Raw genomic sequence first — 24,048 nt, 5'->3', positions numbered from 1 at the left:
CACCCAGGTGCCCTTTTTTTAGTTTAATAACCTATTTCAATAAGCTTTTACCAAGAGAATTGTGGTAACAATTCCACCAAGTTTTTTTTTTCTTTATTTGAATTTTTCACGGAGATAATTAGAGATTCAAATGCAGTTGTAAGAAATAACACAGAGAAATGTCATGTACATTTTACGCAGTTTGCCCCGCCCGTGGAAACGTTCTGCAGAGCTGCAGCATAAATCTCAGCCGGGCAAGTGGCGTCCATATAACCCGAAGGTCCTGTTCCCGTCCCCAGTTTCACTCGCTGTGTGTTCTGCCCTTTTGTCGCGTGTAGAGGGTCACGTACCCACCACCACAGTCAAGACCCCGAACAGCTCCGGGCCAGGACGTCCACTTGGCTTCAGAAGAGGCTCCGCTCCGTGCCCGACCCTGGACGCGCCGCTGCTGTCCTTCTCGACCGGTCGTCATTGCGGAAGAGGCCGTCAGGGAGCCACACGCCTGTGAGCTCGGGGTTCACTTCTTTCCACTCCGAAGAATTCTCTGCCAATCTGGCCGCCGGCGGCCGAGTGCATCGGGACCTGGTTCCCGTAATCACCGAGGACCGGCCCGCGGCTGGACGCCGTGTGACCGCCGCCCGCGAAGGACGCTGAGCCGCTGAGTCGCTGCGGACCCCCGTGGGCCCGTTTCCGTGCGGCCGTACAGGTTCCTTCTTTTAGAATTGGGGCCGGAACCGCAGCTGCTGGATGCGAGTACCTGCTCGTGGGTGAGAACCGCCGCCGGTTCTCCCGCCCGCGTCTCCGCCCGCACCTGCCGCGGCCCCGCACCTGCCGCGGCCCCGCACCTGCCGCGGCCCCGCACTTGCCAACCCGCACCTGCCAACCCGCACCTGCCACGGCCCCGCACCTGCCCGCCCCGCACCTGCCGCGGCCCCGCACCTGCCAACCCGCACCTGCCGCGGCCCCGCACCTGCCCGCCCCGCACCTGCCGCGGCCCCGCACTTGCCAACCCGCACCTGCCGCGGCCCCGCACCTGCCCGCCCCGCACCTGCCAACCCGCACCTGCCACGGCCCCGCACCTGCCGACCCCGCGCCGCGCTGGCCGCTCTGACGACCGTGCGCGCAGGTCACCGCGGCTCCCAGTTGCGGCTGCTGGAGATGAGCGACGTTAAACGTCTTCTCTGCGGTCGTTCGGCTTCTGTGGACCCCCCAGGGAGCCCCGCGCGCGTGGAAGCGGAGGGCCCCGCGGTGGTCTTCCTCCCCCGCCCCCGGCGCCCCCGGCGGGAATCGGTGCTCGACGCGGTCCACGCGGCCCGGAAGGAAAACCGCGTCTTCTCCTTCACTCGCGTTCGCGGCGCTTCCGTGGGGGCGTTTCCCGGTGACCTCTCAGGTGCCCCCGGTGCCCGCGAGCGGTCCTGCTGTCGCGGGGCCCGGGCAGCACCGGGCTCGGGGGTCGCAGCAGACCTCATCCGGCCGCTCGCCACGGACAATCCGAGATCCAGGGATGGGGAATCCAGGAGGGACTTTATTTCCGTGCGGCCAACCCCGGGGAAGACGGGACCCAGCGTCTTGGAGACGGTCTGCAAACGGCTGGACGCGTGTGGACCAAGTGTGCACCACGGGAGCGCACGGGCCAGCGGGCACTGAAGGCCTTGGGGCCGACCAGGCAGGCGTGGGGGGGGGGCGCGGGCAGTCCTCGCCGCCTGCGGGTCGTTTCCGGGCCCTGAAGGCTGGTCTGTGCCCTGGAGCCGGGACGAGCGGGAAGAGCTCAGCCCAAACTGGCTAAAAGCACAAAGAACAAAAGTCAGGGGCCCCTGGGGACTCAGTCATGAAGCCTCTGCCTTCCGCTCCGGTCATGATCCCGGGTCCTGGGATGGAGCCCCGCATCGGCCTCCCTGCTGCGTGGGGAGCCTGCTTCCCCATCGCCCGCTCTCCCTGCTTGTGTTCCCTCCCTGTCAAATAAATAAATAAATAAAATATATGTATATGTATATATATATTTTTAAAGATTTTATTTATTTATTTGACAGAGAGAGATCACAAGTAGGCAGAGAGGCAGGCAGAGAGAGAGGAGGAAGCAGGCTCCCCGCTGAGCAGAGAGCCCGATGCGGGGCTCGATCCCAGGACCCTGAGACCATGACCGAGCCGAAGGCAGAGGCTTAACCCACTGAGCCCCCCAGGCGCCCCTATATGTATATTTTTAATCGAAATGGTTGCACTGATGCTTCAGCAAAGCTGAGTTTTAATGTAAGCTTCTTCCGCAAGCCTCGGCTCCTCCCTTCTCGGCCCCTGGTTTCGGGAGCCCGCGCCCTCCGGAGCACCCCGCGGCGCGGCCACGGCCCGGATCCGCGTGTCGCTGGAGCGCAGCACCTCCGGCTGCCCGGGGCGGCCCCGCAGGGCTCGAAGCCTTGAGCTCTAAAGCAGGAGCTGCGGCTCCTTTTTGTCCGCGACTCCGTCTTCGCGCGGCGCCCCGACGCCGAGGCGTGGAGGCTGGTTCCCGACCCGGCAGCCCCGAACGGTGAGGTCAGCCCGGGCGGCCGCGCGGTCACCGCAGGCCGCAGAGGGCGGGGGAGCGCTCCCGGCGGCCTCGACCGCGCTGGGCCGCGAAGCCGCGTGCCGGAGGTGCCCCGGCCGGCGCCCCGCTCCTTGCTGCCGTCGGCTCTCGAGACGCGGGCACGGCGCCCCCGCCTCACCAAGAGGAGTCCGGAGCCCCGACGTACGCGGCCCGCGTGGACGAGCTTCGCGTTTCCGTCGCTGGACCACGTTCCCCGAAGGGCCGCGTCCAGCCGCTGCCGGCCGGGGCCGCACCCGTGCGAGGCCGAGGCCGGGACCGACCCGCCGGCGCGCTTCGGCCCTTTCTCCCCACGTCGCCCAGTCCCGGAGGCCGGACGTCGTCCTTGAGAAGAAAGGGCGGCGCGTGGGGGCTCCGAGGCTGCGGGGACGAAGCCCGCCCCGTCCTAGCGCTACCGACGGCGGAAACCGGAGCGGCTCCGGGGGCTCGGTCAGTGGCGCGCGACTCTCCCTCTCGGGGCTGCGGATCCAAGCCCCACCCAGAGTCGACTTTATTTTTTTTATTTTTTTTTAAAGATTTTATTTATTTATTTGACAGAGAGAGATCACAAGTAGGCAGAGAAGCAGGCAGAGAGAGAGAGAGGAGGAAGCAGGCTCCCTGCTGAGCAGAGAGCCCGATGCGGGACTCGATCCCAGGACCCTGAGATCATGACCTGAGCCGAAGGCAGCGGCTTAACCCACTGAGCCACCCAGGCGCCCCAGAGTCGACTTTAAAAACAGTGGACATTTGATTTCTGAAAGGAGAGATGACCCGCTGTCCTTTCCAGCCCGGGGTCTCCCTCTTCACCTCGTAAAGGGAGCCGGAGCCGGCCCCGGTGGGCGCAGGCGGAGGAACGGCCGGGGGAGCTGCCCCGCGCCCCGGGCCCAGGCGGCCCAGACGACCGTCTTGTTCCCTTGCTCGGTGCTGCGTCGGGGCGTTTTTTTCTGATTCATTTGCCTGCGGAAAGTTAAGTTTCCCATCTTTTATTTTTCTTAACATCTTCTACTTTCCACAGCCTAGAGCCCCCTTTATGAAAACAGATTCCCACAGCCCCACCTTGCTCCAGCCGGTCCTCCACAGCCCAGAACTTGTCCCCACCAACTGACTCTCATTTTCTTGTTGGGTGACTCCCAACTATTGGCTTAACAAGACAGACTTAGAGAAAGTAATTTAAATTAAATGAGTTTGACTCATACTCTCTTCAACTTTCTCATTGAGAAGGTAATACTTCTTTTAAAATTACTTCTTTTTAAAATAAGAATAATTGCATACATAATAGAAAACTGAGAGTATGTGGAATATATATATATATGTAAACAATGGAATATTACATTAAAAAGAACAAAATCCTCTCTCAAATAAATAAACAACAACCAAAAAAAGACACATTAAACCAGACAGACTTAATAGATATATACAGAACATTCCATCCAAAAGCAGTAGAATACACATTCTTCTCAGATGCACATGAAACATTCTTCAGGATAGATATGTTAACTTGCAATACAAGTCTCAATGAATGGAAAAAGTTTTAAATCATATCAAACATCTACTCCAACCACAGTGACACGAAACTTGAAATCAATTACAAGAGAATTACTGAAAATATCTCCAATGGGTGAAGATTAAACAAAATGCTACTTGGGTGGGGGATGGGTGAGCCTGGTGGTGGGTACTAAGGAGGACACGCACTGCATGGAGCACTGGGTGTGGTGCATAAACAATCTTGGAACACTGAAAAAGTAAAATCTTAAACAAACAAACAAACAAAAAAACCATGCTACTGAACAACCAGTGGGTCAATGTAGAAATCAAAGGAGAAACCAAAAACTATTTGAAAGCAATTAAAACGGAAACAAAACAAATACAAAGGTTCATAAAAAAAAACTACTATGAACAATTATACTAGGCTACTGTCTTACATCCAAAACAAAAATTAACTCAAATTGGATTAAAAGCATAAACATAAGACCTAAAACCATAAAACTTCTAGAAAAAAAGAAAACATAGTAAACTCTTTGGCATTGGTCTTGGCAATAATCTTTGCGTCTCACACCAAAATCAAAGGCACCTAAGAAAAAACAAAAAGTTGGAACTACATCAAACTGAAAGGCTTCCATGCAGCAAAGGAAACCGTTAGCAAAATGAAGAGGTGGTGTACTGAATGGGAGAAAATATTTGCAAATCAGGCATCTGATGAGGGGTTAATACACAAAATACAGAAGTCATACAATTCAATAGCAACAAAAACTAACAGGGAGGCCTAACAGGGACGCCTGGATGGCTCATTGGATTAAAGCCTCTGCTTTCGGCTCAGATAATGATCCTGGGGTCCTGGGATCAAGCCTCACATCGGGCTCTCTGCTCTCTGCTTGTCAGGGAGCCTGCTTCCCTTACTCTCTCTCTGCCTGCCTCTCTGCCTACCTGTGATCTCTGTCTGTCAAATAAATAAATAAAATCTTAAAAAGAAAAAAACTAACAGTCTGATTTTGAGATGTGCAGAGGATCTGGGGGCGCCTGGGTAGCTCAGTCAGTTAAACGTCTGCCTTCAGCTCAGGTCACGATCCCAGGGCCCTGGGACTGAGCCCCATATCAGGCTCCCTGCTCAGCAGGAGGCCTGCTTCTCCCTCTCCCTTTGCCGCTCACTCTGCTTGTGCTCTCTCTCTCTCTCAAATAAATACATAAAATCTTTTTAAAAACTAATTATCTAATTAAAATGTGCAGAGGATCTGAATAGCCATTTTGCCAAGGAAGACACATAGATGGCCAATAGGCATATGAAAAGATGTTCAGCATCATTTAAAAAAAAATGAAAAAGAAAACACAGGGTGCTTGCCCTGCTCGTAAGTAGAGCACAGGACTCTAGATCTCAAGGGTCTTGAGTTTAAGCCCCACATTGGACATGAAGTCAACTGAAAAATGGAAAAGAAAAGAGAAGGAAAGAGAGGAAAAGAAGAGAAAAGAAAAGCAAAAAGAAAAGATGTTCAGGGTCACTAATCGTCAGAGAATGCAAATCAAAATCATAAGATATCGCTTCAGTTAGAATGACTATAATCTAAAAGACAAGAGGGGTACCTGGCTGGGTTAGTCAGTAGAGCATATGACTCTTGATCTCCAGGTCATGAGTTCAAGCCCTATGTTAGGTGTGGAGATTGCTTTAAAAACAAACAAACAAATAAAAAAGTTAAGAAACATGGGGCACCTGGGTGGCTCATATGGTTAAGCGGCCGCCTTCGGCTCAGGTCATGATCACAGGGTCCTGCAGTCGAGTCCTGCTTCGGGCTCCCTGCTCAGTGGGGAGCCTGCTTCTCCCTCTCTTTCTGTCCTCCTTGTGTGTGCACACACACGCGCACTCTCTCTCAAATAAATAAATAAATAAATAAAATCTTTTTAAAAAATTTTACAAAGTCTCTCAAAAAATAATAAAGTTTAAGAAACGTTGTTAGAGTGGGCGCCTGGGTGGCTCAGTGGGTTAAGCCGCAGCCTTCGGCTCAGGTCCATGATCTCAGGGTCCTGGGATTGAGTCCCGCATCGGGCTCTCTGCTCAGCGGGGGGCCTGCTTCCCTTCCCCTCTCTCTGCCTGCCTCTCTGCCTACTGTGATCTCTCTGTCAAATAAATAAATAAAATCTTTAAAAAAAAAAAAAAAAAGAAACGTTGTTAGAGAAGCACTAATTCAAAAAAAAATTGGGGCACCTGGCTGGCTGAGTCAGCGGAACACGTGACTTGATCTCCAGGTTATGAATTAATCCCCACATTGGGCATAGAGCTTACTTAAAGATTAAAAAAAAGCTTTTTAAAAGAGAAAAAACAAAAAACAAGTGTTGGTGAGAATGTAGAGAGAAGGGAGCACTTGAGCACTGTTGATGTGAATGTGAATTGCCACAGCTACTATGGAAAAAATATGGAGGTCTGTCATAAAATCAAAAAACAGAACAACCATATGCTCTAGCAATTCTACTTCTGGATATTTATCCAAAGAAATGAAAGCACGATTTGAAATGCTATATGCACCCTGTGTTCATTGTAGCATCATTTATGTTGGTCAAGATTTAGAGACGACTAAGTGCTCAGTAATGGATGCGCGGATAAAGAAATTGTGGTACCCACACATAGGCAAACACAATGGAGTCCTACTCAGTCCTACTCAGCCATAAAAAGAATGAAATCTTGTGATTGGGGACAACATGGCTGGCCCTTGAGAGTTGTATGCTCAGTGAAATAAGCCAGACAGAGTAAGAGAAATAATACATGACCTCATTCATATGTGGAATCTAAAAACCGATCAAACAAACAAAACTCATGGATACAGAGAACAGGACAGTGGTTGCCGAAATGGAGGGCGGTTAAGAGGTGTGTGAAATAGGTGAAAGGTGTTAAGAGGTAGAAATTTCTAGTTATAAAATCAATAAGTCAGGGGGATGTACCGTACAGCATGTGACTATGGTCAATAATTCTATAGTGCTTATTTGAAAGTTGCCAAGGAGTAAATCTTAAAAGTTTTTATGACAGTAAAAAAAAATTATAACTATGGTGATGGGTAGTAATCAGACTTATTGTGATAAACGTTTCATAGTGTATACAAATGTCAAATCATTATGTTGTACACCTGAAGCTAATATAATGTTATCTATCAATTTTACCTCAATTTTAAAATCCCATCTTTTCCATTTTGGGGGCATAGTTTTTCAGGATAAAATTCTAAACCAACCTTCTTTCTACTATTTACCCCGAAGTGTTGGTTACCTTTTTAAGTTCTCTTCAAGTGACTTTTTCCTAAAAAGGATTTTAAAAGATTTTGCAAGCTTTTTTAAATAATTAAATGTACCGACATTGATTACACCTTTAATTTGCTTTTTACCAATTACAGATGATTCTTATATTAATCTTAAGAATTTCTGTATATATATGTTCTCAGGCATATGTAAGTACATGAGTATATAAATATATTATAAAATTGAAGTTTATAAATACAGTTTAAGATAAAATTAATCTGATCAGTACAGTAATTCAATGTGCTTATTACTTAAAATTACAGGAGGGGGTGTAAACGGGGTGGCTTCGTCAGTTGAGTGTCCAACTCTTGGTTTCCACTCAGGTCAGGATCTCATGGGTCATGAGGTGGAGCCCTGCACGGGGCTCTACCCTCAGCGGGGAGTCTGCTTGACGATGTCCTCCCTCTGCACCTCCCCCCACTTTCTCCCTCTCTCAAAATAAATTAAAAAACCCTAAACACACACACACACACATACCAACCCCCCAGGGTGTCTGGCTGGTTCAGCTGGTAGAGCATGTGACTCGATCTGTGAGTTTGAGCCCTACGTTTAGTGTAAAGATTACTCTAAAAAAATTTTTTTAATCTTTAAAAAAATTAGCACCATTTTATATTTTTAATCTTAAACAATTTTTGGAAAGGATAACTTATTTGACTCATAACACCAAGAGAAAAAATTTAGGTAGTTTAAAGCATGAGAATTTTAATTTTAGTCTTATAAAAATTAAAATATAATGTTAGCATTAATTTTGTACAATAAAACATTAATTCTGTACAATAAAACAATTTACTTTATCTTTCTTTAAGAAATGTTTGATTGTTTCTGTGGACTAGGTCTTCCCTCAGTGCACCAAAGGCAACAAAATGATTTTTCCTAGTCAATTCACCTTTAATTTCTCCAGTGAGGGCAAGAGGGAGAGGACAGAGGGAATAAAGGTGAGTGGGACCCAGCTTTAGACAAATATAAAAAATTATCATCGGAGAAAAACTAATAATCTTTCTGCTGCAAGGTGAGGGAAAAATTTTAGAGTTAGAAAAACGCATTTCAGCACACACACACACACACACACACACACAGTGGAGACCCTGCTTTAAACAGTAACTTGGGCTCTTGGCAGTTTTATCAAGTCAAAGGCATGAGACAGCTGATATTTATTCGTCTTGTAAGAATGGAAAAGAAGGATGTTTGAGGAGGTGCGGAGTCTTCCATTAAACTAAATGAAGTGTCTTGTGGACTGATGGAGAGAGAATGTCGTCAAGAGAAGCACCCCCCCCCCGTTTTTTCATTCTAAGGCATCTCCAAAATGGACAATCTTACTGAAGTCAAAACTCTTCAGAGTAGCCGCTCCAAGATGTTGTGTGTGAAGTTACGTCAGCCAGCAGAGCAAATTCAATAGCAAGCACCCATTAGAAGTTGGCTGGTAGCGGGTCAAAAATAAAAATATCACGGTTTGGGGCCCCAACCTCAAGGAAAAGTTGCTCTGCCTGCTTACTCCTGAAGTCAGCATGATTCTGAAGAGCCCAAGAGATAACGGACGTCCTCCAGGTAGAGCATAAAATCAAAGCAATCAAGGAGAGAGGCCTCAAGCAGGGGAAATTCAGATGGTCTCAGATGTGTACGTTCTGACTGAATGGACATCCAAGTTCATAGCAGGGAGGGCCTTGGCTCTCCTTGGTGTAATTGTTCTGGCCCAATCAGCCAAAGACCACCTGGCACAAACCCGTAATCAGACCAGGTGGGGTGTACTCACAGAGACTCCTATGGAGGAAGTATGGGGGGTCTCACTAAGCAAAGGAAAAGTTGAGTTATAGGGCTGGGGGGAGGGTGACACTTAGGTAAAATGTAAACGAAGCAGGGTTTCGATAGCACCAAAGCAAGGCAGGATCATGGATGAAGGGGGCGAGGTGAGTGCTGGACCCAAAACTGAACAGGCCCCTGTTTCCTTGGAAACTGCAAAGTGAAAGTGCCCGTGTGGAACGCTGTCTCTAGAAACCTCTTCTCCGAGGTTTTGCACCTGGACTGGAAATCCGGATGGTTTCTTCGTGCCTTACGTTCTCTAAGAAAGCGTTTGTTCTTGATGTGTTTTCAAAGAGCAAAGTTTCTAGTCTATGATTTAAAGAATTGGGGATGCCTGGGGGGCTCAGTCGATTGAACGTCTGCCTTCGGCTCAGGTCATGGTCCCAGGGTCCTGGGATTGAGCCCCGCCTTGGGCTCCTTGCTCACCGGGGAACCTACTTCACCCTCGATGCTTCCCCTGCTTGTGCTCTCTGTCATGAGCGCTCTCTCTCTCTAAAAAATAAATAAATAAAATCGTAAAAAACAACAAAGACTCCATAGCCACTCAATGATGGGGGCTGGTGGGGTGATTTACCACAGCACCGCGTCCTTCACATTATTCCTTGTGAAATTTGCCGCTGTCTTGGTCTGTCCTCCGAGACTGACAGAGCAGGGTGTGTTTTCACTTTGTCAGTTCCAGCCAGTTTATTATTTTCTCAAGTTCAAAGCCTGCAGAAACAGGGATGCTCTTTCTAGCACTGTTCAGGAGAGAAAAAAGAATAAGATTGAGATATTATAAATCATTTCTTCCTGGCTTGATACACTGAAGGGGTATAGACCGGTGTATAGATGATCTCGATGAACTTTTCCATGAAGATCCAAGCTAGGACAAGCACTTCTGCAGTGTCGCCCGTGTGAAACGGTACAGGTTTCTACACATTCGTGTTCGAGATCCTGCCTATGATAGAATGAGGCACTGGGCAAATTGTTGTCCTCGCTGAAATGTGGGTCAGCTTGCGCTGAGCACGTTACTTTGCACGCTCGAAGCCGCAATTCTCTCATTCGGGTTAGTGCGAGACTTAAAGGCATTAACGGGTACCTATATTTACCATTGTTCTTGTCCCCCAAAATATGTTACCCAAGAGCTTAGAAAAGCAAAAGAAAGTCTGGAGGACGGGACCGTGGAGTCATTGATGTGCTACTCCTACCAGATGGAGGATGGAGAAGTAACTGCAGTTTGCAAAGGGAACAGCTGCCTGGAAAGAGTCTCTAAGAACCAGAGACACATGACATGTTGTGTTTTCTAGCACATTATAATATGTCTAAAGTTAGGCTACAGCTTAAATCTATATGTACATTTAATATTTATTTATTTCCTTCCTTCCTTGTTTTAAACAGGTTCCATACCCAGCATGAAGCCCAAAGCAGGGCTTGAACTCATGACCCTGAAACCAACACCTGCGCTGAGATCAAGAGTCGGACACTTAACTGACTGAACGATTCAGGCGCTCCAATACAGTATTTTTTTTAAGATTTTATTTATTTATTTGACAGACAGAGCACACAAGTAGGCTGAGAGACAGGCAGAGAGAGAGGAGGAAGCAGGCTCCCCGCTGAGCAGAGAGCCTGATGTGGGGCTCGATCCCATGACCCTGAGATCATGACCTGAGCTGAAGGCAGAGGCTTAACCCACTGAGCCACCCAGGTGTCCCCAGTACAGTATTTCTTATTTCAACATGTCTGGATCTCTCTCTCTCTCTCTTTTTTTAAAGATTCCATTTATTTATTTGACAGAGAGAGACACAGGGAACACAAGCAGGGGAAGCGGGAGAGGGAGAAGCAGTCTCCCCCCAGAGCAGGGAGCCCGATGCGGGCCTCCATCCCAGGACCCTGAGATCATGACCTGAGTGGAAGGCAGACACTTAACCACTGAGTCTCCCCGGGTGCCCCTTGGGTCTCTTTATGGCTGTTATTTTCTTTTAATTTTATTGCGTTGCCATTACTGACTACGGCTTAATTTCTGTGAATTTGCACTGCATTTTGTTTGGTTCCATGTTCAAAACTAGTATATCTTCCTGGCATTTTATACTTCTATTAATTTGGACTGTTTCACGTTACCTTTTATTGCTTTTTGCGGTAAGCTCCATTTCCCCTGTTACCAGAATTGTTAGCGTTGTAATACTGTATATTTTCCGATGTCAATATTTTTAGCCTTCTTGCATCATTTTCCTTGGGATTTATCTCCTTATAAACCGCATATCCAGCATCTGTCTCATCGACCAGCCTCTCTGGCGGCAGTCGAATTTCACTCATTCATGCCGTGGCTTCTGTTACGTTTGGGCTTACTCCCGCCGCCTGAATTTGTACCTTAAATTTACCATTTTTTCTTCTAAGTATATTATCTTTCTTTCTTTCCAACTATGTCAGACAAATTCTGAGGTGTGGCCACGTCATCCCCGCTTCCTCGAATTCACACCTTCGTGTCACTGTCTACGCTGGCCTGTGAACGGCCCTGCTCGGCTGCTTCTAAACGCGGAGCTCGGCGAAGGCGTTGAGGTGGGACCCAGGACGGCCTGGCCTCGCGCACCGGACTCTGCTCGCTGTTAGACTCGCGCGCTCCGGAGACCCTTCTGCGGCTTGACCGTGAGTGGGTCATTTAGACAAAGCTTGCCTGGATAGGATATTTAATAATTTTCTCTCCCAGCAAATAAGAGGGAGGTCAAGGGAGCCTGGGGGGCTCAGTGGGTTAAGCCTCTGCCTTCGGCTTAGGTCATGACCCAGCATCCTGGGATTGAACCCCGCATCGGGCTCTCTGCTCTGCGGGAAGCCTGCTTCTCCCTCTCCCACTCCCCCTGCTTGTGTTCCCTCTCTCCCTCTGTCAAATAAATAAATAAATAAATAAATAAAATCTTAAAAAAAAAAATCTTAAACAAACACACACTGTGTTGTACCATGTAGTGTTATTTTATTGGTGGGAAATTGGCCAGACATAAGTACACATCAGTGGTGTAAACAAAAGTGTTATGGTACCGCCTTACGATGATTTATTTATTTATCTGAGAGGGAGAAAGAGAGTGTGGGGTGGAGGGGCAGAGGGTGAGGAAGAGCGAGCTCCAAGCTGACTTTGAGCTGAGCACAGAGCCTGAAGCAAGGGCTTGATCTCACAGCCCCAAGACCATGACCTGAGCCGAAATCAAGAGTTATTCGCTTAACCACCTAAGCCACCCAGGCACCCCTGAGATCTGATTTTTTAAAAAAATAAAATGCATATCATTAATTTGACCATATGCAGTTTTAGATGAAATCATTTTTATTTTCTGTCATTCATACCAGTAATATTCATTTTGACTTTGATAAAAGACTGATAATTTGTATTCTTTCTCAGAAAACCTGTGAGACAATTATTAGCTTCTTGATCATTTGGGATTCTTCCGTTCTACTGGAGCGTCTAATACTTGGTCAGTCTAATTTCTGCACGTACATAGGTCAGTTTCTGTATGACACGACAACTCAACAACTGTCCGCACTATGGCTAGTACAAACACAAAGAGTGGTGTACGAAAATACTGGGAAGGTCCAAAATGACAGAGTCAAGGTGTCCTGCTTCAGTAACAAGATCATGAAGTAAATAATAAAATTTTCTCTGCAATTTAGGAACTAAATACCAAAAGCAGACTAAAAGAGCTTAAGTGTTACATCTCTCTAAAACTAGAAAAAAAAAAAAACACCTAAAGACCACTGTTGGCACACAAAACAAAATAGAATGAATTAGCACAAAAATGTTATAAATACCACTACAGAGTACTCAGTGTTCTTGGAGAGCACAATAGGTATACAATTATATACTTTGAGAAATGTACAAGAAAGAATTACTCCAAAGGAATGAAAAATATGGTGCAGAGCTATTCATAGTCTTCTTCACAAAAACAAAATTCTGAAAACTCCAAGTGGTAACCATGACCTTCTAAAAATGGTGGAATGTTTACAAGAACATATACTTTTTATGAAGATTTATTTTTTCACAGTCAACATTCATTTACATTTCCCCACATCTACACTAACTTTCTTTCACTCCTTCTTGTAACATGGGCCTTTTCTCTGGGATCAGTTATTTTCTACATTTAGTTTAAGCTTTACAATTTCCTTTAGTGAAAACTTCCTCATGGGTTAGTTTTTTTCTTAAGAAACTATCTTTTTTTTTTTTAATACTTTTTTTTTTTTAAGATTTATTTTATTTATTTATTTGACAGACAGAGATCAGAAGTTGGCGAGAGGCAGGCAGAGAGAGAGGAGGAAGCAGGCTTCCCACAGAGCAGAGAGCCCGATGCGGGGCTCGATCCCAGGACTCTGGGATCATGACCTGAGCCGAAGGCAGCGGCTTAATCCACTGAGCCACCCAGGCGCCCCAAGAAACTATCTTAATTCCATCTCAATCTTGAAAAATTTTTGGCTGACAGAATTCTTGGGCATAGTTATTCCCATTTGACATACTGAACGTGTCATCTACTGTTGACTGGCCGCCATTTTTTCCCACTCTGAAGTCAGCTCTATGCCTCACTGTCGCTCCTGTGGAAACAGTACTCTCTCCCCCGTTGCTTGTTATTTTACTCTCCATTCATTATTTTTCATATTTTTAAAGGGAATTATCAAAACATACACTAGACTAGAAATAATCATAAAATGGACTCATGTACCCATCACCCACTTAAAAAAATTATCGGTGTTATTCCTATCTTGTTTTTTTCTGTTGTTTTCTTCTTATGATAATACCATATACCATATCATTTTATTTTTATTATTTTTAAGAATTTTTTTTTTATTTGACAGATAGAGATCACAAGTAGGCAGAGAGGCAGGCAGAGAGAGAGGGAGGAGGAAGCAGCTCCCCACCGATCAGAGAGCTCAATGTGGGGCTTGATCCGAGGACCCTGGGATCATGACCTGAGCCGAAGGCAGAGGCCTTACCCCACTGAGCCACCCAAGTGCCCCTACCATATCATTTTAGCATAAATATTTTTTTAATGTATCTCTAACAGGTAAAAACTTTTTTAAAAAGGTAACTACATACTATTGTGATGTCCATATTTTAATTTTCCTTAATGTGTGTGTGTGTGTGTTGTTGTGGTTGTTGTTGTTCTGTTTATTTTAGGGAGGGGAGGGACAGAGGGAGAGGGAAAGAGAACATCTCAAGCAGGCTCCATGCCCAGTGCTTGACCACAAAGTGGAGCTCCATCTCAAAACCCCGAGATCAAGACCTAAGCCAAAATTAGGAGTCAGATGCTTAACCGACTGAGCCACCCAGACTCCCCCTTAATGTGTTTTAAAACTGTCTTGTCATAGTGATCGTTCAAGTCTGTTTCAAATAGAGCTATATCATTTATATTGGATGGATTTGTCTTTTTTTAGTAACAACTTTAGAGAGATATAATTCGTATAGTTTATCATTCATATAGTTTAAAAATTCATCTCTTAAAATGTATAATTTAATGGTTTGTAATCTGTTCACAGAGTTGTGCAATCATCACCACTTTAGAACTTTTTCTTCACTCAAAAAAGGAACCCCATGCACGAGAGCGGGCATTCCCTCCATCTCCTCCTGGCCCCTGAGCAACTATTAGCCTACTTTTGGTCTCCAGGGATTTGCATATTTTGGACATTTCATATAAATGGAATCATATAATATGTGACCTTGTGTGTCTAGCGACTTTCACTTACATGATGTTGTCAAGTTTCATCATGTTCAAGTTTTATCATACATCCTACATGTCAGTGCCTCATTACATTTTATGGCCAAATAATATCCCATCATGGAGATATGCCACATTTTGTTCATCCATTCATCCTTTGATGAACATTTGGATTGTTTCCACTTTTTGGCTTTTATGAATAATGTTACTATGAACATTTAAGTACAAGTTTTTACACTTACACATTTGGGTATAAATACAATTTGGGGTATAAATTTAAGAATGAAATTGATGGTGGGGCACTAGGGTAGCGCAGTCAGGTAAGCATCCGACTCTTGATTTAAGCTCAGGTCATGATCTCGGGCTGTGAGGTTGAGGCCTGGGTCGGGCTCCATGCTCAACCTGGAGTCTATTTGAGATTCTCTTTCTCCCTCTGCCTCTGCCCCTCCCCCTGCTTGTGCACACACTCTCTCTCCTCTTTCTCTCTCACGTGCACATGGTCTCTCTCTCTCTCAATGAATAAATAAAATCTTTAAAAAAACAAAGAAATTGCTGGGTCATGTAGTAACTCTACATTTAACTTTTTGAGGAAATGACACATTGTTTTCCAAAGTTGCTCCTGTTTTACATTCCAACCAATAATATATAAGGGTTCTAGTTTCTCCATATTCTCTTTGAAACTTGTTACTGTCTTTTTGATTTAGCTATCCTGGTGTGTGTGAAGCAATATCTCATTGTGGTTTTGATATTTGCATTTCCCTAATGACTGATGATGTTCAATATCTTTTCGTGTCTTTTTTGACCATTCATATATCTTCTCTGGAGAAATGTCTATTTGGATTTTTTGCACATTTAAGAACTGAGTTATTTGTCTTTTTTCTGAGTTGCAAATGTTCTTTATATATTCTAGATATGTGTTTTATCACCTATATGTTTTGTAATATTTCTTTCCATTCTGTGGCTTGCCTTTTCACTTAGGTGGTATAGTCCTTTGAAGCACAGAAGTTTTTAATTTAATATAAAAAGAACTATACACTATAACTAAATAAAATTCATCCTGGAAATGCAAGCTTTATGTTAATTTTGTACCCTTCAACCTTACTGAGCTCCTTTATTACCCAATGTTTTGTGGAATATTTAAGATTTTGTATATACAAGATAATGTCATCTGCAAATAGAGATAGTTTTACTTATTTTTCAATCTGGATTGCTTTTGTTTTTCAATCTTGCCTAACTGGCTTGGCTAGAACCTTCAGTACAATGTTGAATGGAAGCGACAGAGTTGACATCCTTGTGTAGTTCCTCATTTTAGGGAGGAAACATTCAGTCCTTTTTATTTTTTAAGATTTTATTTATTTATTTGACAGACAGAGATTACAAGTAGGCAGAGAGGCAGGCAAAGAGAGAGAGGGAAGCAGGCTCCCCGCCAAGCAGAAAGCCCCATGCAGGGCTCGATCCCAGGACCCCGAGATCATGACCTGAACTGAAGGCAAAGGCCCAACTCACTGAGCCACCCCGGAGCCGCACATTCAGTCCTTCTTAAGTGTGATGTAGCTGTGGGGTTTTCTAGACAGTATCAGGTCAAGGAAGTTCCTTTCTACATGTCTGCTCAGGCTGCCATGAGAAAATACTGCCGACTGGTAGGTTTAAACTACGGGCATTTATTGTCTCACAGTTTTGAAGGCTAGAAGTCCCAAATCGAGGTCGCAGTAGAGTTGGATTCTTGTGAGGCTTTTTTTTTTTCTTTTAAGATTTTATTTATTTATTTGACAGACAGAGATCACAAGTAGGCAGAGAGGCAGGCTGAAAGAGAGAGAGGAAGAAGCAGGCTCCCTTCTGAGCAGAGAGCCCCATGTGGGACTCGATCCCAGGACCCTGGGATCATGACCTGAGCCCAAGGCAGAGGCTTTAACCCACTGAGCCACCCAGGCGCCCCCCGGGCATCTTTTTAAAAAGATTTATTTATGTATTTATTAGAGAGAGAGAGAGCATGCAAATGGGGAGAGGGGCGGAGGGAGAGAGAGAGAGAAAGAATCCTCAAACAGACTCCCTGAGTTCAGAGTCTGATGTGGGGCCCCATTCCAGGGCCCTGAGATCATGACCTGAGCCAAAATCAAGAGCCACCGAACCGACTGAGCCACCCACATGCCCCATGGTGAGGCATGTTTTTCCTGGCTTACAGATGTGTTCCTTTCTGCTACGTTCTGGTGTAGCCTTTTTTGTATGTGTGTTTGTGTGTGTATAGGAAGAGACTGATCTCAGATGTCTCTTCCTTTTCTTTTTTTTTTTTTTTAAGATTTTATTTATTTATTTATTTGAGACAGAGACAGAGAGAGAGAACACAAGCAGGGATGAGGGAAGGGAAGAGTGAAAAACAGAAGTATACTCCCTACTGAGCAGGGAGCCTGATGCAGAACTCAATTCCAGGGCCCTGGGATCATGACCGGAGCCAAAGGAAGACGCTTAACCAACTAAAGCACCCAGGAGCCCCATCTCTTCCTTTTCTTATAGGAACCAGGTATACCAGATTAGGGCCCTATCCTTATGACTTCATTTAACCCTAATTGCCTCCTTAAAGGAGGCATCTGTCAGTTGCAATGTATTTTTTGTTCTTTAGTATATTAAAAAATGGTATGCTTTAAAAAATGGTATGTTATAATGGCATTGGTTTTTAGATGTTAAACCAACCTTGCATTCCTGGGGAAAATTCCTCTTGGCCATAGTGTATAATCCTTTTTTATGTTGCTAGATTCTCTTTCCTAGAATTTTTTTTAAGAGTTTGTATGTGCCGGGCGCTTGGGTGGCTCAGTGGGTTAAGCCGCTGCCTTCGGCTCAGGTCGTGATCTCAGGGTCCTGGGATCGAGTCCCGCATCGGGCTCTCTGCTCGGCAGGGAGCCTGCTTCCTCCTCTCTCTCTCTGCCTGCCTCTCTGCCTACTTGTGATCTGTCTCTGTCAAATAAAATAAATAAAATCTTTAAAAAAAAAAAAAAAAGAGTTTGTATGTGCCTATCCATAAGGGAAATTGATCTATACTGTTTTTGTTATATCTTTTTCAGGTTTTGATATCAGGGTAATACTGGCCTCAGAATAAGTCAGAAAGTGTTCTTTCCTCTTTTGTTTTTGGAAGAGTTTATGAAGGATTGGTGTTAATTCATTTTTGGGGGAGGTTGTTAATTCTTTAAACATTTTGATAAAATACATCAATGAAGTATGTGGTCCTGGGTTTTTCTTCATAGAAAGTTTTTTTTTTAAGATTTTATTTATGTATTTGACACAGAGAAAGAGATCACAAGGAGGCAGGGAGTGAGAGGGAAGCAGGCTCCCTACTGAGCAGAGAGTCTGATGCAGGGCTCGATCCCAGGACCCTGAGATCATGACCTGAGCCAAAGGCAGAGGTTTAACCCACTGAGCCCCCCAGGCACCTCCCAATTTTTTTTTAATTTTAAAATTTTTATTTTAAAGTAACCTCTACCTCCAATGTGGGGTTTGAACTCATGACCCCAAGATCAAGAGTTGCATGTTCCAGCAACGGAGCCAGCCAAGCGCCCCTCTTCATAGAAAGTGTTAAAAAATTATTAATTCAATCCATTGTTCAATTTGTCTATTTCTTCTTCTGTAGTTTCAAATTAGATATCTAATTTGTTGGCATACAGTTGTCCATTGTGTCCCCTTAAAGGGAAGTTACAACATCACAAAGCCCTCTTTTCTGAGATTCAGTTATCTTTTTAAAAAATGCACCTTGTTTGTTGCAAGACATTATTTTCAGAATTCTAGAGAAGTGGACGTTGATGTTTTTTTGCCACCGTTCTCATTGTTTTAATGGTGAAGTGAAATTTTGGATGCCCTCACTCCGCTGTTCTGGAAGTGCTTCTGACTAATGAGTGTGTTGAATGTCTACTCATATATGTGTTTAGGTAAAAATAAATTTAATAATGTCTATTTTAGTAACTTACACCCTCCAGGAGAGCTGGAAAGCCACATTTGGGAACTCTCATCTAGCAATAATTTCCAAATCACACCCCAAAACTGGCTCCAGAAAGATGCTTCCGTTTCTGCTGCTGCTCCAGCTGTATGCCGACCCTGCTGCTTCCAGCACTGGCCTTATCCACGCTAGAAACTGGACGCAGCTGCTAGAACCTTAGTAGCTCCATTAAGGAAGCACCTGCCACTATGGCTGCCACCATGGCTGCTACCTGTCTTAACACCGACGCCACTAAATCAATTTGATGTACTAGTTCCTGTCTCCAAGTCTAGTGTAGGAGAATTCTGATGGACAGGCCTCATGTCGATGCTCTGGCTCTAACAGAGCCTGGGATGAGTGCGAGCGCTTGCTTCTCACCAAGACTCACAGGAGAATTCTCCAGACACGGGAAGGCTGTCTCCATGCTCCATATAACACATACAGTGTCATAATTTAGGCAAAATGATTTCCACCTTAAATGCTCGCTTGCCATGAAAAATTTTCTTTTTCCGTAATTCCTCTTTACTCTTAGAACCACCTCACGCCACACTTTTTTTCACGTTGTTTATTTGTTGAAGAAGAAATGGAACATTCTAATTGTCAAGTTCCCCATAGTCTAGATTTGAATGGTTGCATTCCTTCTTAAAAGAGTTATTTATTTATTTATTTACTTGAGAGAGAGAGCATGAATCAGGGGAGAGAATCTCAAGTAGACTCCTCAATGAGCATGGAGCCTGACGTGGGGCTTGACCCTGAGATCATGACTTGAGCCAAAGTCAAGAGTCGGCTGCTCAACCACGTGAGCCACCCAGACGCCCCGGGACGGTTGCATTCTCTGGTAGTTAACACGTGCCTTTGTTTTTTGTATTTCCTGCTTCCTGGTAGTTGGATCTAGATTTAGCTACTTTTAAGGTTTTTCTCTTTTTTTTTTAAGATCGATGCATTTTGTTGTATGTAATTGACATCTAAGACGCACCTCCATTTAAAAAAGCAGAAACAAAACAAAGAAACAAAAAAGCCAAGAGAAAAGGAGAACAAAACATGCAGATGGTAGGTCCTGTAGTTAGAAAATTAGATGGAGCTTCCTGCCAGGGAAACCCTCCTACCACCTGATTCCGTGGCACAGGCTTTAGATCTAAAAGTAATTTCTCTTAGGTGCTTCGATGAGGGCTGGTCTCCTTGAGGACAGCTCCGTAGTGTGTCCATTAACATGTTTCCTAAGACCATCCCTGACCGTATACACCGATGTTAGCCCTACGGAACGTGTCTGCAGGGGGAGCGGAGAGGGCAGGGAGCGGAGAGGGCAGGCAGCATCAGGTCAAACAAGCGGCTTGGAGGCTCCGATGAGAGGACAGAGCTGGGGGAACCGTGAGCTCTTAGGTGAGGGTTGCACAATTGACGGCCCAGTGCCACTGAGCCCCCGAAACTCACAAGTGGCTCTGGCACCGGCCCACGTGCATGGCAGACAGATGGCTGCCTTCCCGGCGCGCTCTGCAGAGAGCCACTGAGAGCCACCGAGGGCCCTCCTGGGCACATCCATTGAGCTCCGCGTAGCAGAGACCCCCGACTGGGCCCCCCCATCCACTCTCCCCTTCATCGTTTAGTTACAGAAGCCTCTGAGTTCTGACTAAAGGCACGGCCACCCAAGGAAGAGGCTCCACGTCCCAGCGTCCCTTTCCGCAGAGTGCGGCGACAACGATGCGAGGGACACCAGCGGCCGCACCCATGGGAGGGAATCCAGGTCGCATCCTTTGAAAAGAAACAGCTTTGTTTGCTTTCCCTGGTGTATTGTAGACCCGGAGCTGACCTTGTGGGCAAAGTCAACACCCCAGGGGTGGCTGGACAACAAGATAGAAGGAAACCGAGGTCCTGGTGACCTTGTACAGGTAAATCTGCCCCAGCCCATGTGATCCCCCCGGACGCAGTCACCACGGGGCCCAGAAGATGGAAGTGTCAACGTCGAAGGGCCACGGCGCTTCAGGTTCTCTTTGTTTTAGCAAGGAGAACCTCATGCCTGACAGAACGGAAAGACTCGGGAGGGAGACTCCAGAGAACTCCCCCAACCCCCTTGAAGAGTCAACTCACAGGTCACTTGGGCGAGAAGGTCAGAAAACAGTGGGCGTTCCGCCAGGTTAGGCCTCCTGCTCCTTCCCTGGGAGAGGCCCGGCTGCATTCCCGGAGCAGAGGAAGGGGACATTAGCACAGCCCAGCCCAGGGCATCCACGGCGGACCTCGGCCGAATCCTCAGTAATTGGAGATCCAGACGGCTCCCCACCAGCACTAGGCCGGGACGGGCCTGTCCTGCCTCTTCCCCAAAGCAGGAAAGCTCCGCACTTCTGCACTCGTCGTGGTTACCTCCGAGAACAGGCCGGGTCCAGAAAGGCGTAGAGTGGGGCAGCTGCTGGGGGGCTGTGCGCGGGTCAGTGGAGGGGAGTTCGGATCCCCAGAACGAAAGCTGGGAAGAGGGACAGGAAGCCTCCATGTCTGTCCTGCTTCTCTGGGGTCCAGAGGCCTCAGCGTGCAGCCCCTGTTCCTCCTATGCTGCCCCGGTGACAGAGCTCAGGCGGGCAGCGGCCACCACCGATGAATCTCAGCCACCGGCACCTGCAGCAGCTTGCTAATTGCGTCGAAGAGCCCCAAGTGCCGGACCGTGGTATCTGCTAGGCCATAGTTGGCATCGCTGTGCCCAGACACTGTTCCCTGGTGCGTGGCTGCCTAGAAAACTCCGTAGGACCCAGAGCGGCGAGATCCAAGGCTGCTACAGACCGCACAGGGGCCAGGCTCCACCGCTGTGGAGACACCCTGGGCACTGGGCCCCACGGGGACTGTGTCCTCCTTCACTAGAAGGTCACGGGACTGGTAACGGGCACTCTAGCTCTCCATCCTGCTGGCCTTGCAGCCTGGAAGAAACCCTTGAGCTTCACCATAAGCTCATTGAAGTTGGCGCTGGCAGTGGGGCAAGGGCCCTTCTCAAAGGTACCCTGAGTCGTGCAACACGTCCACTGCTTCCCGGCTTGACCTTGGGTGCCAAGAATAGAGGCAGCTGTGTGGTGGGCCTCACAATCCACAAAAAATGTTCCTTGCTTCGCTGCCGCGAGCATCATCTACCAGTTTCCGGCGAGGAGCTCCACGGTCTGCTGGACTCTCCTGCCCTCAGCCACAGCCGTCTGGGACACACAGGTGGCTCCCGCGGTTCTGAGCTGGAGGGTGGCAGGTCCGAGCTGCTGAATCACAACATACTCCGGCTGCCCACCCTAAGTGAAGCCCCCGAATGCAAGGTTCTGTCGAGAAGGTTTTCCTCTTTGTTGTGAAACATTTTAGTTTCACCAAGTTGTATCTCTGTACAGATTTCTTGATATTCTTCAAACTCACAATTTGTTGGTATATCGAATCTGTAGATTGCATTTCATCACTTCTAGGAAAATTCCAGCCATTTTCTCTTCATATATTGCCTCATTCTGTCTCTTTTACTTTTTGGGGGGTGCCCAAAAGGAAAGGCCAGAGGCATCTCTGCCATCCCTCCCCGGTGTGCCGTACTCACCTTCCCAGTGGGCTCCTCCGGAAAACTCTTGATTCTTCATCTCAAACTCCAATCAAACATGTTATAGCACCTACTGGAATTTTTATGTCACTGGTTCTCCATGACAGTTCTCATGTTTTTGTCTTTCCATGTTAAATTTCGGAAAGTATCTTCTCATTTACCCTTCAGTTTACTAATTCTTGTATCTACTCCATTTTTAGACCCATCCATCTTTAGTTTTTAATTTCATTTATTGTTTTATTTGTATAAGTTCTGTTTGATTCTTTATCAGATCTATTGTGTTGCTTTAAGTTTCCTCTTCCCTGAGATATTTTCAAGCTTGTATTTTATTTCAACGCAGTAAGCAAGGAGACCTGAGATCTTCTGGATTTGTTCATTGCATTGATTCTGCTCATGGTGGATTTTATTATGTACTGGGCATTATGTTTGAAAAAACCTTTGTGGAAACTATCAGAAATCTAGGACAAAGAAATGATTATCATTTCCTTTTTCCAGGCACTTGAGGCCCTTTACCTTACTAGATCTTTTTTTTTTTTTAAGATTTTATTTATTTATTTGACAGGCAGAGATCACAAGTAGACAGAGAGGCAGGCAGAGAGAGAGGAGGAAGCAGTCTTCCCGCTGAGCAGAGAGCCCGATGCGGGGCTGGATCCCAGAACGCTGGGATCATGACCTGAGCCGAAGGCAGAGGCTAAACCACTGAGCCACGCAGGGGCCCCTTACTAGAACTATCTTAGTCTAAATTCTGGGATTAAGATTCCCTTAACTTCATTGGTGAGGGAACTGGGTTCTCAGGTCTTTCGGAAACTCTTTTTTTTTTAAGATTTATTTATTTATTTATTTGACAGACAGAGATCACAAGTAGGTAGAGAGGCAGAGAGAAGAGGAAGCAGGCTCTGTGCTGAGCAGAGAGCCCGATGCGGGACTTGATCCCAGGACCCTGAGATCATGACCTGAGCCGAAGGCAGAGGCTTAACCCCCTGAGCCACCCAGGTGCCCCTCTTTTGGAAACTCTTAGTTTAATGGAGTAATTGGGGTATCAGAGTCTACACTTGGGGGTGGCCTACGCTTTTGACTTCTTTTTCTTTGTCTGGTAAGGCCATCAAACCCAACTTTAAATGCCAGGCGTACTTCTCTAGGTTCTGACCTTCTCTAGATTTTAGCCAGGTGAATTTTTCATTATATTTTTAGCTCGTTCAGTTCTTTTAAGAATTACTTAGGCCATAGTTGCTAAAAACGGAAGCAAGTATTAAATACTTTTTGAACAAATGTCTAATGAAAATTGTATGTCATGTAGATATATACCTGAGTACGTGTTCTTACTCTATTATGAAGAATAGGCTAATGCCTGGAAATGTGAATTATGTACTGCTAAATAAAAACACAGTATCATCTTAGCATGTTATGGATAATTTAAGAACTGACATCTTTACCTAAGACATTCTCTTTTCTCATGGCAACAAATAGAGTTAATAAACTGTGACCATTGTTCTTAACCAAGTTATACCAAGAATTTGCATACCTTTCCCGGAATTATCAAGAGAACAGTAATTAATGCCTACGTATTTCCTGGCTAAGTGTGTGCTTGATTGTTTCTGTTAGAGGCAGAGGAGTGAAATTTGCCTCCCTGGTGTCCTTAACGAAGTAAGAGGATGATTTCGAGGGGCAAATATCTATAAGCAGAATTGAAAATGATTCAGATTAAACAACACTTGCCTGGTAGTACTGTGGATCTTGGTTACGGGCCAGTGGCAAATCTCTCTACCTGCCACTAACACCA

The 24,048-nt window shown here is 46.0% G+C and overlaps 1 long non-coding RNA gene and 1 pseudogene across 2 annotated transcripts; one reads left to right on the top strand and one right to left on the bottom strand.

The window, feature by feature from the left end:
- The first annotated feature begins 10,557 nt into the window (after positions 1 to 10,557).
- On the top strand, positions 10,558 to 14,911 carry LOC122889125. 2 transcript variants are annotated; one of them, XR_006380817.1, is made up of 4 exons: positions 10,558 to 10,597; positions 11,507 to 11,722; positions 12,465 to 12,564; positions 14,588 to 14,911. It is a non-coding gene; the product is annotated as an uncharacterized LOC122889125 (long non-coding RNA). The 2 variants fall into 2 exon arrangements; XR_006380816.1 differs by lacking the exon at positions 10,558 to 10,597 and having other exon boundaries at positions 11,339 to 11,722.
- A 6,375-nt stretch (positions 14,912 to 21,286) lies between these two features.
- On the bottom strand, positions 21,287 to 23,371 carry LOC122889709 (annotated as a pseudogene).
- Positions 23,372 to 24,048: the final 677 nt, after the last annotated feature.

Source organism: Neovison vison, chromosome 11 (assembly GCF_020171115.1).
Source record: "Neovison vison isolate M4711 chromosome 11, ASM_NN_V1, whole genome shotgun sequence".
Classification (NCBI taxonomy): domain Eukaryota; kingdom Metazoa; phylum Chordata; class Mammalia; order Carnivora; family Mustelidae; genus Neogale; species Neogale vison.
The sequence above is the reverse complement of the archived record's forward strand: the minus strand, read 5'-3'. Positions and strand labels throughout refer to the sequence as shown.